The sequence below is a fragment of the Anser cygnoides genome, chromosome 4, assembly GCF_040182565.1.
Source record: "Anser cygnoides isolate HZ-2024a breed goose chromosome 4, Taihu_goose_T2T_genome, whole genome shotgun sequence".
Classification (NCBI taxonomy): Eukaryota; Metazoa; Chordata; class Aves; order Anseriformes; family Anatidae; genus Anser; species Anser cygnoides.
The window spans coordinates 60,156,289-60,176,497 of NC_089876.1; the positions used below are offsets into that span (position 1 = coordinate 60,156,289).

The 20,209-nt window shown below is 35.8% G+C and overlaps 1 protein-coding gene across 2 annotated transcripts in view; it reads left to right on the forward strand.

Annotated features, from left to right (window-relative positions):
• LOC106035178 (cytochrome P450 4V2-like) overlaps nt 1–20,209 on the forward strand; it is a 168,791-nt gene that overhangs the window by 49,966 nt on the left and 98,616 nt on the right. The gene's annotated exons all lie outside the window — the stretch shown is intronic.

The window sequence follows — 20,209 nt, forward strand, 5'->3', positions numbered from 1 at the left end:
TGATTAAATGTGAGAGCTCACTCCTGTGGAGGAAAATTGAACAAACCAAATGTTATAAATGGTCCTCTTATTTTTGCAGATTAATAATGAATAAATTAAAACAGTTAGCCAAATATTCCTCAAGGACAGAAAGCCCTTATGGGTTCTTGATACATGGGAGAAAAACAGAATTCATGATTTCAAGTCTGTTTGAAGTCCAACAAACTCCGGGGAATGTGTTAGTAGCATTGGTAGCCCAAAATACCTTTAAGCTGATCTATTTGCTGACAACTTGAGGAACGTGAAGCCTTTTGTCACCGACGGTCTCTAACACCTAAACAGACTTGGCAGTGAGTTTTGATACTGGTGTAGCAGGGATGCATGCACAGAAGAACCACCTGAATATACCTACAGTTTCAAAAGAAAACACTGCTCGTGGTGCTATTTAAGAAATCTGGCCAGTGAAATCATTGCAGTGATTGTCATTGAAATCATTGTAAGAAGATTCTCTAGGGAGGCTGGACAAGACACCTGTATCTCATAGCTGAGGGCGCCTGGAGCAGAACTGCAGGAGCCAACCCTCCTCTTTATTTTAAATTGGTGACAATTATTCTGTTTTGTTCAGAAATCAATATATATATATATATATATATATTTTAAAAAGAACTTATAATGAATTCCATTGCTACTGTGTGATTTTTTTTCTGCTTTACTTCCAGAAAGAGATAATATATGATAACATTTCCAGTCATTCAAATATATCTTCTTTACCAGGGATGACCACGGACTTTAATTACAATGGTTTTATTACTTTTAATTTTCTCTGAATTTCAGTTATTACAGTTGGATGTCTTCTACTTAGTAGCACATAGTTTTATGTTTAGACTAGGATTAAACATCCTAGATTGGTTTCTGAAGATAATGTTTAACTTTTTTTTTTTAATTTTACATTGTGGCATATAGTTTAACTGTCCAGTCTTCATTCATAGTCAACAACATTGTCTCTACAGTCTTAGGAATATTTTATTTTTGAAAGTATCCAGAGGTTTTTTCTTTTGACCATCTCTCTACCACTGCTTACTCAAATCACTGTAGCTGAGGTCATTTTACATGTCTTGTCTGAGGTTCTCAAATTTATTTTCAGCCTTGTCAAGTTCAGCCTTTGCTTTTTCTCTCTGTGCTAAGGGGACATTTAGTGTAAGTGTGCTTCTGTTGGCATTTCTTCTTCTGTCCCCCTTTTGACATATTGCGTTTTGTGCCATTTATTGCTCTGTGACTGCTCCTGGTTTATTTTAAAATACAAACTATTTTCTTTCTCTTCTTCATTGTCTCTCTCACAACCTCTATTGCAACCTTAAGACCCCCTTACAGCAAAGCAGATATTCATGGTATTTGGTTTACTATTTTTGTTTCAAATGAAATGAAATCAGAAATCTGATCATAATACCTTGAAAAGAAAATTATGCAATCCTGCTTCAGGATTTGGGAAAAGTTTTGTAACATCTCTGAATGCCTTTTTAATTTCCAGTTACTCCTATATTTAAAACAAAAACAAAACAACATCAACAACAAACAAACAAAAACAAACAAACAAACAAAAAAACCCAAACAAATCTCTGAGGAAAAAAAATCCTGTTCTCTTAAGAATTACAGCTGGGATACTTAACCAAATCAACACTTCCTGCAATAAGATGTATAAATGCATAATTTTTCAAGTTTTTGATCAAAATGCTTGTATTATGCCTTTTCTGCTTGTCAGCTGCAGATAGCCTGAACTAAACTTAAATATAGCACACTTAAAGTGGTTAATTGTTATTTTTTCCTATACTGTGGATCTGAAATAAGGTTGGGGCCAAGTACCCAATATAATTGCAATGGATGGCTAGCACTCAGTCCTGTGTGGTACCTGGCAGTTTTTTAGGTAGTCCGTAGGGAGACAAGGTGATTGCAGTCATGTAACTATAACTTGTAACTGGTCAGAGAGTATTTGGGTTACTCTTTGCTTTGGGGGATTTCCCAGGCATTACTTCCAGGACATGTGAAAATTGGCTTTATTCTTTCTTTTGCTACTAGCAGAAAGGAACATGGGTAGGATGGTGCTCTCAGACAGATGAACCTCAACCCTAATTCCTCTTTTGCCTCAGAGAACTGAAGTCTACTGCCTCACATTCCTTAAATGTATTTGGAGTGTTCAGGTTCACCACTGGGGAAGCTGTCCCCCAAAATGTGCTTGTGCATTGTCTGTGAGCATTGTTATGGGCCAACATTATGTCAGAGAGTACAATAATGATTAGAGAATATGGATAATTGATGATGACTCTTGAAAAACAAAAGCCAAACACAGTATCTAGGTAATATGAAATCTAAATATTTTCAAGAGATATGCTATGGGATGGAGAACAGACAAATCCACCTTGAAAAACCTGGAAGTACATCTATCAGTTTAGGAGATCCTGAAACTACCTGAGGGTGAGGGAAGTTTAAAATGCGGGGCATCTACATTGATGTAAAACCAGACCTAATGGCTCTGAATCTCGTTGTTCACTTACATTTGAGTGAATAAAGCTTTGGGAGCTTTAGGATGCAAGTTCATTACCCATTCATCCCATAACTTACTTGAATTTGTAACTTAATTATAGTCATATGTGTGTTCTCTCACTGATAAAAAACTCATGATTCTCTTTTGTCAGAAGAGAAAATATTTTGGGGACTCACTACCTGGAGTTAAACTGTTATGGATAGAATCAATGCTATTTTACCTTTCTAGACCGTAAAATTTAAAATTTATTTATAAAAATAACCAATGAAATAAATAATTTAAAAAATGACCTATAATTAAAAAGGTTGTAAAGTAGCACATCAGTAGGACTAAATGGGAATTGTAGAAATTTGTTTCACAGATTCAGTGGTGTCAGTCTGCACAAAGCTTTTAAAACAATGCCCTATTGGCAATTTCATATTTTAATTAGAGAATGAATAAAGGAACTGTGATTTCATTCTGAAGTCATACTCTGTTTGCTGAACAGAAACAGGATCCAAGAAATTGGACCCAAAATATTTCCTTGTTTTTTGTGTGAACTCTATGATGTCATGCCTGAAGCACAACTTAAAGATCGACGCATGGTTAATTTATAACAACATTTATTTATTTGAATTTATTTATTTATTTACATTACTAAACAAACTCTCTAAGGTATTACTGAAATCACAGTGTTGATTATAATAATCACTTAGCTACACCATTGTAAACAGCTTCCTTTCCATCTGTTTACATACACATCCACAAATTGATCTAAAGTGTAAAGTAACAGTCCAGTGCTTGCTTGTTTCTGTGAAGGTATTGATTTCTTGTGTATTCACTGGAAAGCCCCTAGCGCACCTGTAGTTTTAAAAACACACAGTGAATATGGTGGTAATGAGTGAAGCAATACTCACTCGCCTAGGTTTCTGCCAGACACAGAGACTCAGATCACTAAAATTAAGAGTAATTTCTGTCAGACAAAGCTAATGACAGCGTTTTTCTGTTATATGAGCTGGCAGCAAACATGACTGATTTGGAGCATCAAATCCACAAGTCTTTCCTTCCTACTGGCAAAACCCAACATGCTGATGAAAATTAGCTGGGTTGGCCTATCCCTTGGAGGAGGAAAGACCTAAGTTGAATATCTTCCATTTCTGAAGGGACTAAGTATTTTTCACATTGTTCTGTGGGGAAAACAATCCATTGGTATTCACAGGACAATCTGTAATCATTAGAGAGTATTTCAACAGTGACTTTACACATCAGTTAAATGTAGCAATGACTTTTTTTCATGGTGAGGAGAATTGGGTGAAGGAATAATAATTTAAGCATACTCTTGGAATTTCTCAATCTATTTAAATATCTTGTTTTTTCTTTTTTTAAATAAAATTCAGGACATTTATAAACGTAGCACATTTCAGGTGCATTCTGGCAGTATTTCTTAGTGAAGAATGCAGCAAAATACACAGGGGTAGTATTACGTCAGAATCTTTGCATTATCTAGATACAACTTTATCAACTTAATGCTTTCAATTTTTTTTTTTTTTTTTTTTTTTTTTTTTGTGAATTAGTGTTAAAACAGAATTTCCTGGCTAATAAACAGAACTAACTCCTGTATTATAACCTGTGTTAACTTTACTACAGAATTTTTTAATCTGGGCACAGAATGAGGCACAATGGAGTTTGATAATTAGACTGATTAGCTCACTTTCAAAGCCTATGAGATCAAACACTAATTAGAGTATTATGATGATCTTTGATGTTGGATCAAATTAAATCTAGTGGTGGAGTGATGTTTCATTTTCTCCAGCTTATGACCTTTCATGTTTTTTCTGCTTTGCTTATCTGAAGGTTGGATCTTTGGCTAAATGCAGTAAATTAAAATTGCAGTGGTACATTCTGAAGTGGATTAAATCAATCAGGATAATAATAATAATAATAATAGTAATAATAATAATAATAATAATAATAATAATAATAAACCAAATAAACTATTCTACATAATATTCTATATCCATACCTTCCACTGAATCATACTCCTAAATTTTAAACTTAGATGGTTGTAGTTTTATAACTTGGATGGTATAACTCATCCTGGAGTTTAGGTGTGAGAAACATGTTCTTATTACCAAAAACTTGAAAGAGACCATTTTTTATTCTGATCAAACCTCACTTTTTTTTTTTCTTGGTAGTATTTTGTTCAAAACCCCTCAATGTCTGAAAAATGGAATAGTGACATGAACAGCTCTCATCAATTGCTTGTCTCCTCTACAAAATCTGGACTACAGGGTTTACCAGCCTTTCAGAAGGCATTGTAAGTAAACAGTTATTCTCATAAGGTGAGAATATTCTTGTCCTATTCTCAGCTTCATCACAATGAAGCTTCCATGAATGCTTTGCGCTGTGAAACCATCACTAGCTTTTCTAGTACTGAGCGCAGTGAGTGCTGAAACATGTAACTGGGTAGTCCAAAAACTAGCACAGACAATTTTCAATGAGAAATTCATACAATTAAATAATGTTTTTAAAACCTGAACATAAAACATCTATCATTTGAATAGTTGAATGATATAAAAAATAGTTTTTTTCTGGACAAATTAATCATTTATATTCTCATGCCATGCTTGGAATGTTGACATTATTAATATGTTACGCAGACACACGGTGCTATTACCTGTTGCCTTAGTTACCTTATATATTACACTGGTAACATAGCAACATGAGTGAACATGAGTTTGTGACTTTGAGGAATCTAAAACAAGCACAGAAATAAATGGAAGGAATCAGGTCTGAAGGAAAGACATCTTTGTGCATCAGCAGAAAGTGAATTTTGGTCTTCCATGAACAACTGCAGGATTAAACAGAACTTTTTTGCTCTTTGGAAATGCCCCCTAAATTGATTTCATAGTTCAAATTACAAATTTTAATGCAGTTATTTTCTTCAATCATCTCCTGACCCTCTTCCTTTTAGGACAATAGCGCACCACCAAATGGTAAAATTTCCTGATTGCTTCCTAGAGAAACCATGCAGAGAGTTATTTAGAACAAATGTATTTTGAGCAGTTTTGTTTATGATTTTCAGGTGCCTAATAGTCAAGCCACAGTTTCAGGATGATGAAAGAGAACCACATCAGAGGGACATAGTTCACAGTAGTCTGGCTTTAATTTAAATCACTTTTAGGTACTAGTGATAACACAGAAAAAAAAATTAAAAAAATCTATCTTCGGGTTCAGAATACTGGATTTCTGTAATATCTGTGAACTTTTTTGAATGATTTACAATCAGAGTATGACTTAGATCTCTATGAGCTGCTTGTTATTTTAAAAATCTGGGACGGGAGCTGGGAAACCATCTCTATTTAGGACCATGCAAATTAAATTTTGCAAATCAAACATATACTTAAAGCTGCCTGCATTCTTAAATGCTGATCAGAATAGGGATGAATTTACGAATATGTGGACATCACTTAATGAACCGGGGTCAAAGACAAGACAGCGTACATGCAAGCCTTCTGCTCTTCTGTGCAGCTGTTCTCACAGGTACTCATTAACACTTTACACCACAAAACAGTGTATCCTGTCTCTATGAGGCTGTCTAAATAATAAAGGTTTGAAGACTTGAAATAGCATGCAAAATCCTGAGCAATAGGTAAAATAACTATGTTAACCCACCGCTTATGCAAGTTTGTGTTTCTCACTGTTTTACAAATTTAAATTCTGTACGTGTAAACCACACTGTCATTCTTTTGATCTTCATGACATCACTGCTATGGAGCTGGTATTTATTAAACTTCAGCAAATCTCCATCTGTGTAAAATTACACATTCAAGTAGGTGTGAATTCCAAAGGAAATTACTTACTTTTACTGCAGTCCCCTTTTGACACAATATTCATATTTAATTCTCCTCACTCTCTATTTTAATTTTTGATGCTGAGTTGGGTTATATGTGTGGGGGAAAGGTGAATGTTATTATTTCACTGAAGCTCGTCTAAAAACTCAACCTTCTGCTAAGTGTCTGTCCTGTCAGGAGGGTCCTACATGTTTATGACATATGACACCCTCAGCATCTCCTGTCTCTTTTTCTATTTATTTATTTGTTTATTTTTTATTTTTTTAGAAAAGGCAAGGTTTGCATAACTTTCTCAGCATGTCTTACCTCTGCTTGGTGCTACAGCCTAGCTGCTATAAAGGAATATTTCCTAGCAGTCCTGCAGTTTGAAGGAAGAGGAATTTGAGCCCTTCTAGTCTTAGTAGTTCAGCCTCAGGCCAGAGAGAATTTGTCTGCCTTTTGGCAGCTGCATGTCTGTCCTCAAGACAAGTCAGGGTATAGCTGACCTAAGGGACTTCCAACAAAACCCTTAAGCAAAGCTGTCTTATTTTAGTAATATGAGGAGAGAGAACAGTGCCCATTAAATCACATAGGTCCAACTTGTTAAATCAGCTGTACCATGCATATGCAGAGATGTTAGAAAAAGTAACCCATGTACAATATATTGAGTGGGATATTTTACAAATAAGATTAAATGGAAAACCATTTTAAAGAAATAAAGATTGTATTATTACAGGTTCCAGCTAATTTGAGGTAATTAATCCAATTGAGATACAAGAGTTATGTGCAGTTATGCATACATGTACATAACTGAGATTTACTGACTGTCATATATTATTCAAATAAAAGAAGGAAAAAAATGGGATTTTTTCACAAGACGATTGCTAGCAGCTCTAAGCAGCAGTTACAGAATCAGTGAAAGATGAATAGTTGTGTCATGAATAGTAGATTCAATGAGTGATTTATGGTTATATATGGAAAGAGACGGGTTCAGATCATCCATCCTATGTGAGCTTGAGCAAGGTATTCATGCTGTTGCATAGCAGACAAAGTCAGATTTACCTTCCTACTTCTTTCCATTTAATAAGTATGGGGCTGCTTTCCCAACAACTTGTCTAATTATGGTAGGTGAAGAATTGCAAGGAGAGATTTCCTTCTTTTAGTCATACTGGCTGTATGTAGGCTTATGTCTTGGTTCTGCAGCAGTGCTGGATCCTCCTATTATGATGCTCTGAATGTCTCACACTGGCTACATGGCTCTGATGCAGACGGAGCTGGGACTCCTCCCAGAGGAGTCTCTACTACCTAGAAACCTAGAGGTTTCTCTACAACCATTCCCTCCTTTACTGGATAGTTCATTACAGTGATATATGAAGACTGAATGAACACTTTTTGAGTTATTTGCTGTAAATTAAAAGGTAAATGTTAATATATAAATATTTGAAAATAATTTATCTTGAATTTATTAACAATTCATAAGAGTATATCTACAAAGTCTGCTGTAACATTAGCCACATTTTATTTACTAGATACATTGGATCTTTTCTGATATACAGAATATTAAATAGCAGATACTATTTCAAAAGAAACCTGACTTTTCTTGCCAAATAATGTTCTACCAAGGAATACATAGCAATTTAAGATATTATGTGTTCAGTGGACATCACTATAATAATCTGTGCCCGTATCCATAACTAATTAGGTGATTCTGAGTTATTGAAATTGGTAGGGATTAGTTTACAAGTATTGTTTTTCTCAGTGAATGATTTCTGTACATTTGTTTGCATTTATAAGTGCTCTTGTAGATATGAAAGTATTTGAAACGAAAAAATTAATCTAAAATTAGTCTACAAGAGGATGTGCTCTATTTTATAGCTTGGCACATAGTTAACATAAGTGAACTGTCTTTACCAATACTAAATTGACTCTTTTTTCACGTTATACTACATTTCCAATTTACATTTATTTATGAAAAGAAGCCAAGATAAATCTGTTTAATGTTGTAATATTGTAATGCAGAGCTCCCAGCTTGCACGCAGGAAATGCTCTGACTTAGAGCTGCAAGGAATTAGCCTACAAATTTATGAATATTGTCATCTCTGTTTGTGTCTTACTGCGAGCTGGACTCTTAGCCTACACACTTGCTACCCTTGAACCTAGAGATCCCAAATGTGTAGGAACCATTTGAACTAATTTCTTCAGAGAAGTTTCATTTTTGCACTCTGAGTGTACCTGGGGCTGTGAGTCACATGCAAAAGCCCTACATCTAACAATGTTGCTGTTCTCTTGAAAGTGAAGAAAAAAATATTTCATACTTAGAACAGACAAATCAAGTAATCAGCTTCAAGATAAAGAAATGCTACTAGCTGTTATATATTATTATTAAAATTTGAAAATGGAATTGAACTTAAAATAGACCATACAGCCCTTCAGATGTCTTGCTGTATTCTACCAGCAAAACACTTAGTGTTAATAACATTTGATTAGGAAAATAGTATTGGGTTTGACATGTTACTTACAGTGATAGAAGGAGCTCCCTGGAATATATCCAAGGAAACAGGATATTGCCAATCTCTTTTAACTCCATTTAATAAAATAAAATTGTCTAGTGTTTCAGGCACCAGAGATGCGTAAATACAGATGCCACTACAGAATAAGCTGTCACTGATTATCGCTGCCTTTAATCTGTCTTATTAATGAAATCATTAGTTATTTTCATGTCAGCTGAGACAGAACTATGGCAACCTTTTTTATTTGAAATTGAACAGGAGGGTATTGATGCCCCAGAAATCGATGAGTAGGTGAGTAATTCTTAAAAATTCTGGGTAGTGCTGAGAGCAACAGGGTGTGTCAAATTCTTAGTAGGCACTTGTACTGTCTGGAAAATAAAGCAAAACCAAATAGCAAAAGAAGTAAAATACACACAGTGAAGTTTGGAAGAAGTTCATGTATTTCAAATGCTAGCCTATGAACCTGTAGGAAGGCTGAACACACATGACTCATGAACCCCTTAGCCTAAGCCACTACTCAGTCTCTATTGGAACAAATTAGTAAAAGAGCTTGTACCTGAGGAGCTGGAGCAGAGAATGAGTAAAAGAGCAGAAAACCATGTGCTTCCAGACTGTCTGATCATCTTTGCTACTAGCTGTTCCTAAGAAAATAGAATAAATGGTTTCCCAAATAACAGTAGGTACAAAGGTTATTGTTTCTTACCTGAGGATGACTGTGTAGGATGACCTTTAGAGCTGTACTGCTCTTGTAGACTTTAGAGGTTTTGCCTGCTCTTGAGATTTTCTCTTGGAAAATGTGCTTGCAATGATATAGAAAGGTATGAGCTCTGCCTAGAAATGTGTAGCCTAAGAGACAAAAAATAGATGACTATAGGTTGTAATACGTGGGGAGAGAGGGGAAGCATTTGCATCAGTTATTTGTTTGTATCATGCTTTATTTAACTGTTATGTGTATGCAAGAGTTATCTCCAATTAGTCCACATTTCAAACAGAGATATTTTTTTTCAAAATGAGCAGAAATGGGCCTTCTGGGAAGATGTGAAGGAGAAAAAAGGTGAACTACACAGGTTTTCCTAAAAATATCTGAGATGTCTGTGGGAATAATGGAAGTAAGGTATTAATATTGTGTTAACAGTGAACATGGACAAAAGGAGACATACTGTTGAACATATTACGAAGGTTTTGTTTTTGTTTTCAAAAGAAAACATATTTGAAAATGTAAATATTTCATTTTTTCTGCATTTCTGATGCTCTCATCCTGTGATAAGAGATGCCAGTGCCAGAAGGGTTAAGAGTTTTAATTGACAAGTGTAATCAAAAAAGTTTCATAAATTCTACACTCTGACTTTTAGCAACACTGTGAAATGCAGTGTTTCAGAGTTACCAGAGGTGCTCAAAACGGATCATTTGAGATTACCTTTCCTTGTTTACTCCATCGTTCAAGTAGTTTGTGAAAATTTATAACCCTCATGATGGCAGCTTGCTCATATTCTATCTCTGCCACCTCATTTACACATCTGGGAAGGCTGATTTATACAGTTCCTCTTTTTCTGGACACTTGAAGGAGAAATGTGGTCAAAAAACACTTGAAAGAAGCCCTTAACCCTTGAGTCATTCTGAACTTAAGAACCAAAATTCTCCCCTTGCTTTTGTATGATGAGTGTTGAATAGAATTTCCTGAGCTTCTCATCTTCTCCATTGCTTACATACATGAATTATTTCTTTGCCTTCTTTATCAGGGAAAGAAAAAAAAAAGTGACTTATCAAGAGACTTCCCTAAAGCTGGTGTATAAATTAAAATTTACAGGGATATCTAATGCATGGAATGTTCTGCGCTTCCATTTTCTGGAAAATAAAGCCTTTTCTTTGTTGTGTTTGACCTTTTTTTTGAGGAAAAAGAAAAAAGAGAAAAGAGAAAAAGGAAAAAAGGAAAAAAGAAAAAAGAAATTACATTCTCAATCTCAGAATTATAAGATTTTGTATTTAAAAAATAGACTTTTTTTTTTTCTTTTTGGTTCTTTGTGGATGGAGGTGAAAACTGGCTCACAGAAATATTGAAATGTGTTAATACTATTTATATGCTATCCTTTCAAATCTCAAGTGAAAAGTCTTTAGTCTTCAAAATCCTCCAAATTACTTTAGGTAATTGCATTTTTTTAAAATTTTTATTTTTTTGTTCTAAGTGAGTATCAGAACTTTAACAAATTAGTAGGCTTTTCCATGCATTTTTGTATCAAGCTGCCAATTTCACTGAATTTTTGGATTTCACCTTTGAGCAGTAAAATGGAACAAAAGTATGATTGTGGTATACCATTAACAAATCTGTAATACTTCATGAGTCCCTTACTATTAACTGAAATACTGCAAGATAGGCAAATTTCACCTTATTTGATGGGTAACTCATTCTTGCCTATGTTTTCATTCATACAGGAAGCAGCAGAAGTCTTAAAGGTGTGAACTGTGGAAGAGCAAATTTAACTTGTATTTACATATTCTAGGTGTGAGTTAAATGTAGTTATACCTGTTTTGATGGAGGTTCCCAACAGTGGCTTAGGCATTTCTTGTTGCAGAGTTAAACACAACTTTAAGCTTTTCTTAGGACATATACTAAAGATAATATAGCACAGATAAAGTTGTATCCATACTGAGGAGCCAAAGGAAGCTGGAGATGTTTCCAGTGACACAATTTCTTGCTGTGCCATTGGCTACTGAAATACCTATTTTTTCACCACACAGACCCAAGCAGACCTTCGATGTTGTGTAATGTAAGCGAAAGGTGATGTGGATGTGTTTTGCCCAGAAATTCTTCACATCAATAATGGTAAATCTGAGATTAGCCCCTTAGCTCCTCCTTAGTGGCTCTGCAGAGAAGTTTCTCCAATACTACCAGGAAGAGCTGCATTCAGAAGAGAATGTGCTGGCTCAGCTGTGCCCTGCTCAGTCCATAAGCAGTGAAGAAAACAGGCTTTGAGGTAATATCTGTGCCCTGCCTTGCTCTGGCTGGCCATGCTATGAAGAAAGCAAGAGCTTGCTTGTGCCTGTAGGGAAGAGCTCAGTCTTACCTGGAAACAGGTAGAATAAAATGCTTTAAATGCATGTCACAGACAAGGCTGGAAAAAAGGGATAGAAAAGTCAATACTTCTATAATTATTCTAGTAATAGTGCCAGCGGTAGAGGCAGACTTGTATATTGAAAGTGCAATAATGGCAGTGACTGCAGCGATAACAAAGGCAACAACAGCAGGCACACACTTCTTTTTCCTTTCTTCAAACAGACCCATCAAAAGAAAGAAAAGGCAATGTTTTTGAGTAGAAGAAAAGTATTTTGATTTTAATCATACATTACTCTGCCACTTTCTTCTACCTTAAAATAAACCACTGGGCAGAAAACTGTCGAAATGAGAGAGCTCCAGTCCTCTTAGGTAATGATGCCCGTGTGGAAAAATTCCATGGAAATAAATTTATGGGGGAATATGGAAAACTGTATTTAGTTAACCCAGTTATATCTTTTGTGTTTTAAGGAGTTTTCCATGCCCAGTCAATTCACTGTCTTGAGTTGGTTGAGAAAGAGGCAAGGAGTGAGTCAGTCTTTGACCATTAATATGCTAGTTTTATGTTTGTGGCTGGCTCACTTTGGGATTTTTCTTTTAACCACTTTCTCTAGCTGCTCCATTTGCTGTTTCAGATTGAACTGTGGAATCCTGTAATAGTTATTGCTTGGAGGGAAAACAAACCTTGGAAAGAGGAACACTTAAAGTCTGAAAGCTCAAAGAGGAATAAGAAAATATAGGAATACTTATGGTGCTCATCTTAGGGAATAACTCAGAATGAGAATCGATGTCAAAACACACCATAATCAGCTTCAGCAGTTTACTACAGACCTGCTTCCGCCTTACATTGAACACCAAGTGCAAGAACCCTGTTTTCCCTGGGCACCATTTTTGTAGTAGAAATTCTTTAGTAAGGGATTGGTACTTTGAAAAAGCAGCTTTTACTCTTGGGAAGGAGGTTGAAGCAGTGAGGTTGATTTTTCTAGGAAATGACTTTTAAGAGCTGGCAGATCATTTTCCTGATTAGATCCATTTTTAAAAAATTATTATTAATGTTATTTTTATTATTATTTTGTTATATAACTTCTTTCTGTGTATATGAAAGAGGTAATAGCCTGACTGGTTTTTATTAACTATGGAAGAACTTGGAGCTTTCTTAAGTGAGATGTCACAGCTGAGCTTCTGTTATAAATAACTGAAGTGCAAGCTGTAGAGTACAAGGAGAAATTTAGCAACCTGGCTGGGGCAGCAAGTGGTCATTATAGATGCACTTGGTAGAACAATACAATTGAGATTGATTTTTTTAAGTAGTGTGACATGAAAGCTTAATAAGAGATTGCTATGACTGCTTGATAAAATATCTTAGCACCTTGTAGGAAAGAGCAGTTAAATGGCAATTCAGAATATGAAAGGGTACGCTTTTCAGTTTTTAAGACTATTAATCATATGAATATTTCTATCCATTTTGTAATAAAAGTCCTGATTAACTTTTAGGTTGTCTGTGCAAGTGGACCAATTCTTCTGACTCTGTTCTTTAATGTTAAATTTAGTAAGGATGCCTCCATGATAATTTTTAATGAGTATTTGAGAAACAGTGTGCAACACAGGTAAGAGCAGAATAAGTCAGCTTTAATTCCTGACATTTTTTAAACTAAGAAAGCAGTTTAAATCTTGCATTTTTGTTTCCTAGATTTTTTTCTTTCTAAGTCGTCTATGGTTTTTGTATAACAGAGGGAAATCTATTTTCCCCCCTTATGTAATAACATAAGGGAAATCTAATTTAAAAATCACTTGGTGAGAAGAGTGGGAGGAAAACATATCATCCTTACTCTCTTTAAAATTATCTTATTTTTAATAGCACACTAGGCATATTGGCGGAAATAGGTGGAAAGTAATTATACATAGCAAATTTTAAAGTAAAAAGTAATGAAAATAATGTGGAATACTCCTTCCACAAGAGAGTCCTATGTGATAGAAATGTAAATTTGTTGCAGTAACAGACAATAATTGAGTATTATGCAGTGACTGGGTAAATCAATGTAACTGTGATTAACTCACTAATATCAATTAGAAGTAGTAAATTTTAAGTGTTATAATTCATCAGCATTAAGCATCGATTTGAAATTGATTGCAAAACAAGCAGTTTTGATACATCATCACCTTTGTGTCCCCTGTGGTGCAGTACTTTAACAGGTGTTCTGCTTTAATTTATTTTTTATTTTTTAATGTCTGATCATATGCCCAGAGAAAAAAATTAAGATCACTGTTTTCATTTGCAGCATACATTCTACTGAAGGCTTGCTGCTACACCTCTTATGAACATTACAGCTAGCCCTAGGCCACAGTAGATTGATGTTAGCACAGAAACTTTCAAAGCAGAACTGCAGGCAACAGAGAGCCCAGGTATTTGATCTGATCACTCTCCTTTGCTTGTTTCTCTTTTAACAGAACCTTGATACGGTGCTGATGTGCAACCTTACTTCTCTCTTCTTCTCTTTAGATATCTCAAAATACCTGCATAATGAAATTCCAGAAATGGACACCTGGGTCTGATGTTCTGTATTTTCAAAAACAGGCACCAGAATACTTGATATTCCTGAGCTCAACAGACTAAGATGGCACAAGCATGGTTAGGACTTCAAAAGTACAGGTGAAGAGGGCAGCAAGTATGGGAGGTAGGTAGGAAAAGAATGAGCTATGAACAGTACACTAGCTTGGGTTTGGCTGTGAGGATTTAGGCATCCCTTCTCCCTGGAGGAGGTAAGCAGTGGCTCAGGGTTTTGCAGAACTACCTGGAGAAGTCTGTGTAGGCGGAAAGTTATTCCAAATTAGTTCAGGCATTCCTTTATTTCAGAGTGTGTGGAAGAAGGATCAGCCTAATGTGAGAGTAAATGGTTAGGATGTCCACACAGCATATGTGACTGATAGAATTATTTTAAGAATGTTGATTAAAATGGATTTTACAGTGGTGAAAAAGCTAACATGCCTATTGGGAAACAAAAAAAAAAAGTCTGGTTGTTCTAAAGGAAAATGGAAAGTACTTCCATAATTAACAGGGTAGATTCTTTGTAACACAGATGGGTTTGATCCATCAGCAAAATCCCTCTGAGTTGACACTTTAAGATGTTTCACAGTGAAGAGATGGCATCCTGGTATTCTGCTCATGTAGCCATATTCTGAGTCTTCATAAAGAGCATTGCATAGTGCAGGAAAGATGTAACTGTGACCATTCACTGGTTTTCCTTGTCCTGGTTTTACATTGTTTAAGTGAAGGTTTGGATTTCCACTGCATCTGGAGCAGGTCAGAATGAGTTAATCTTGGTCGTAAGTCTTGCAGAAGTAGCTGATTTTAGTAGCTTTCTATAAATAACCTTGTGTTACAGGCTATACAGGATGTGTCACACACATTTGTAATGAGCATACCTTTCTGCTCTGTTGTATGAAGATGAAATCTAAGGAGAGGGACACTTATCTGAGTTTCTGAGTATCTGAGAGAGGAAGGCATGTTCTTCAATTTCTTATCAGTAGAAAAAAATCTTAATCCAGTAACAAATTGAATCATCTTGCTAGCGGATCACATCTGGTACAGCTCTGATTGGGGTACAGATTTTAGCTAGCAGCTAGATCTGAGTGTAGGTTTATGTGACTGTGCATGGGCACAAGAGAAAATCATTTCCAAATGCACTTTTTGGCTTGATTTAATTATCCACTTCTCCTTATTGCTGGGGGTCTTCTCTGAAAGCAGACTGTGAATGGCAGAGGGAAGGAAAAAGGGGCAAAGCCTACAGCTTTTGCTCTGCGCTTTTGCTCTGTTGATCTGAGCCTGCCCTCTGTAGCTGCTGCTATATGCCAAACAAACAAACAAACAAACAAAAAACACAAAACAACACCACCACCAACAAAAAAACAACAACCCAAACCTAGTATGTTTCTAAAAACAAGAAATATTAATAAGAAGCACTATCAGTCAGCTGTATCTGAGTCACAGGTCTTCCCATGATTTTCTTAGAGTAACATATATTATGCAAAGAATATGACCACAGGGCAAAATATAGAGCATATTTATTAGCCTTGCTGTGTTTGCAACATTTCCAGGGCTTTCCTTGCATGCTGTGTGCTAGACAAGCTTTGGGGCATATTCTGTAGAGGATTATCGTTTCCTTTTGATGGTACAGGGAACTACTAACCACTTGGATGCTGTAGTAGCAGTGAAATGGGTCTAGTACTGATCCATGCTGTGCAAATGAAGTCAATTTTCTCTCTTGAAGACTGTCTGCATGCCCACTGAAGGTGCTCATATTGAAGAGGTAATTTTTAGCTTAAGGATACAGGGCAAGAGGGCAAAATAAGAGCTGATGATATATTTCTTTGCCTACTTTCATTTCCTGCCCCCCCCTCCCCCCCCCAGGAGAACAAACACTTCATTCACAGTCGTCTGTGTGTCCTACTGTTTCTTCTACATCTCTGACAAATAGAGATGTGTATGTTGAAGAAACTTTTAAGTATTTCAAGATGGCAGAAGGGGGTAAAAATAGAAGGTGTGTGTAAAATATAACTTTATATAAATATAAATAATATTTCCAGAGAATTAAATTAAGACTTTCATGGACGTAAAGTTTTGCTGTACTAAAAGTAATAAGATTTCTTTGCATATTCTTCTGTGAATCAAAAGTCTTTTTATGTTCCTTGTTGTAAAATGAACTTCAGGAGAAATATTTATGAAAGCCCATTTTTAAGGGTTTACGTCTTGAGCTCTACTTATGACTTATCTTGAGTAAAAGTTGTATTGTAGATACTGCCCTGAATCGTTTTGTCTATTTACATCAAAGCTGATTGCAGACCCCTGGTGACATTTGTAACTACAGTGTACAATCTGTCTGAAACTGGAAGTTGCCTGTGGCGTTTTAGGTACTGCAAAGATTGTCTGTTTTTAGAATACAGTTCCTGTCTCCAAAGGAGTGGTATTTTTTATTCTTTTAAATATAACTCACTTTATTAATCTAATTTATCCTCTCCTACCCCTTTTTTTCCAAGATCCTACACCTTTCTTTCTGCCTTCAGAGGGCTGAATTCTGCCTGTAGTTTTCTTGGAGCAGTGTCGCTGGTTTCTATGGAAGGGAATCTGGTCATGACAGCAGAGGTTTGGGTTCTTCACTGATGTTTTACCACTTTTCACTCTATCATTCTTTCCTCTGTGTTTTGAAGTATGACTTAAGTCCATGCTAATTTTTCTATTAATGCAAATTCATTTCAAGAAGATAGATATTTAATTGCATATATTTAATTGCCTATACGTTGAAAAAAGGCAGATCAGAAGCTGTCAAGCAAAGCTGGTAATTTCATTAATATTTCTACTTGCAAATGTACCCCATCAACCAACATAGAAATTATGTCATCACTACCACTGTGGTCATCCAAATTGGCAAAAAAGAGTGAAATCTGTCAGTATGTTGGAAGACAAGCATAATAAGCCACAGTCTAGCCAAAGTAGTTATGTGACTTCTTCCCATTAGATGGTAATTTTTGAATGTTTTCTCGAGAAACAGCATTAACAACGGGAGGGCTAAAACTTTTCTGAAAATAACCATCCTGTAGTACCACTAAGAGAGCTTGTGCAGTTTTATCAAATTTGCTCTGGGAAGCTGGTTGGATTTCCTCAGAGACAGCCTATTTGCTCTGCTTTAGCTGACAGCAACAGATGAAGTCAGCAGTAGTGGTATGGGTTAGGGGCATTGCCCCTGCACATGTTCATTTGTTTGTTGTCCAACATGTAATGCACAAATACTAGAGTAGCATTTATTAATAATATATAATACTAGTAGCATTTATTGGAGAGTGCTGGAGACAGGCTGTTCTCTTTGTGTGGGAGGGAATAAGCTCCCTTGTTTTCCTTATATCATAAGTACATAATCAAAAGAACATAAGAACATAATCATAAGAACAGAGATTTGGGGTTTTTAAGTTTTGTCCACTAATTGCAAACAATTAATTACTGGACTGTTGTGGAGTTAATTTATATACCTTTTCTGGTCACTAGATGGAGGTAGGCAACCATAATGAGGCCAATTTTCCCTGGGTTTTGTACCATAAACTCAGAGATTACCCTGTACTTATTTGGACAGCAGGAAGTGTATTTTGTCATTAGAAATACTTCTTGTACCAGGTTACTTGAGAACAGGGTGACACCAGTACTTGCCAATCCATAGGTTTATATCAAACAAAACTTTTTCAACGCAGTCTGTTTTAAATGATATATATATAGTTTATATATACATATAGTATGTATAATTTAATCTGAAGTACATTTTCTTACCAGAAATACACTTCTATATTTAGAAGAGGGTGAACATTATTTGGGTCATGCATATATGCATGTGTGTGCAGAAAATTACTTTATTACATGACCTAACAAAAAACCAAACCAAAACAACAACAACAAAAGAACTTAAAAATACTTATTTAATGCCTACCACATCCTAGAATTGAATACATAGTATTATGTACCCCTTTCCACTGGCAATTGTGAAGTGCAAAGCTGAACATTTTACAATGTGGTTGTATATTTCCTGTGAGCTGTATCTGCATCACCATTATTATTTTATTTTATTTTATTTTATTTTATTTTATTTTATTTTATTTTATTTTATTTTATTTTATTTATTTATTTTATTTATTTAGTTTAGTTTAGTTTATGGTTTTAGTTCTATCTTTCAGATGTTGCTCACTTTTAGTCACTTTATAGTTACAGGATCTTTTCAGTAAGGTCCTATTTCATCTTTACAAATTAAGTTGCAGCTTCTTGTTGCTTAGTTTCTAAGAGGAATAATTTCTAGGGAGAGTGTACAAACAGTCAGAGATGGAAAAAAATCTGTTCCTTCAAGTACTGAAGACTGCTGCAAAACTGTCCTTTAGCCTTGGACTCCTCTGTGCAAATGTGTATGGCTGTGATAATGAAGGACGACTTTGTGCTGAAGCTGGTCTTTTGTTACGTATCAGACAGAGGAGAGCTACAGGGTTGCATTCTGAGCTTCTTTGGAAATACGGATTTTAATTTTCTGATATTGTGGATGAAACTTATTTTTAGACATCTTTTCTTTATCTGAAATGATGAGTTAGTAATCTTCCTGATGTTTCAGAAACAGTGTGAATATACCCAGATAGGCTAAGCATATATTATTACCATATGCTTGCTATAAATGGAGTTAAGCATGGCTATGTATTGGCTAGAGGATTATTCAGAATCGGTTTGATGTACTGATCAGCTGGGCTTTTAAATACAATACTGGCATTGTCATGTTGTGCCATGCAGATCACTGTCTCCCACCTGGGGAGGTCTGCCCCATTAGGAATTAAATCTAGCTGGTGCTGCTGCAACTGCACTGGCAAATAGGAGAGGGAAGGAGGCAGTAGCATATGAACACGACTACTGTGCTAGGTGAAACTCAACACCCACTTGGCTATGCAGGTTGTCTCCACCACTCTGTGTGTGTGATAATGGATGTTTTGGACAAGGTCACAACTGTCAAACAAATATATACAGGTAATTCCCCTTGAATATGCCCCATCCTCTGAAAATTCATGGTGGTTCTGATGGAAAGGTTGCACCCACATGTGGTCTTGGTGGATTTCTTTCTTGTTTGTTTGGTTGTTTGTTTTTTGTTTTGTTTTGGTTGTTTGGTTGGTTTGGTTTGGGGACCTCAAGGGGTGGTGAATGAAACTTAGGGCCTCCTTCTGCTCCCTTGTTGCCAGGATATCTGGAGAATTTATCTGAGGGGCTAACACCGTCTCCCTAGGGTCTTTTGAAGAACTCTGGAGGTTTTAAGTTTTTTCTCTTGGGCTTTCTCTTCAAAATTCTTGGTCATCCAGACTTCCTTGTTTGCTGGTGCAGCAGAATCAGTTGGACTGGGTGCTGCATTGTTTTTCTCTCTGTATCAGATGCATGGCTTTTTAGTTGATATTAGACCTATGCTTCCTTTCTGACACACACATGCACTGCTTTCACTCTGATAGGAAGGCCATCACCTAATCAGAGCTGAGAGTGGAATGAAGCACATATTTGGTGCAAAAAGTCCTAGAGAATTTGGCTCTCAGATGTTTTACCGTTTGTAATGTATACACAAGACTTCTCTTACGGTACTGCTACAATTCACCTGCTGCAATGCTGAAACAGCATGTTTGTCTAGCTCTTGGGAACTGGAATCCAGCATGGGACAACTTGAAAACTCAGATTTTTTTTCACATTAAAAAAAAAAAAGCTTTTCTTGCAAGTAAGTGGAAGGATTGGAGACTTCCAATAGGACTTAGTTTGCTGGGAAGAATG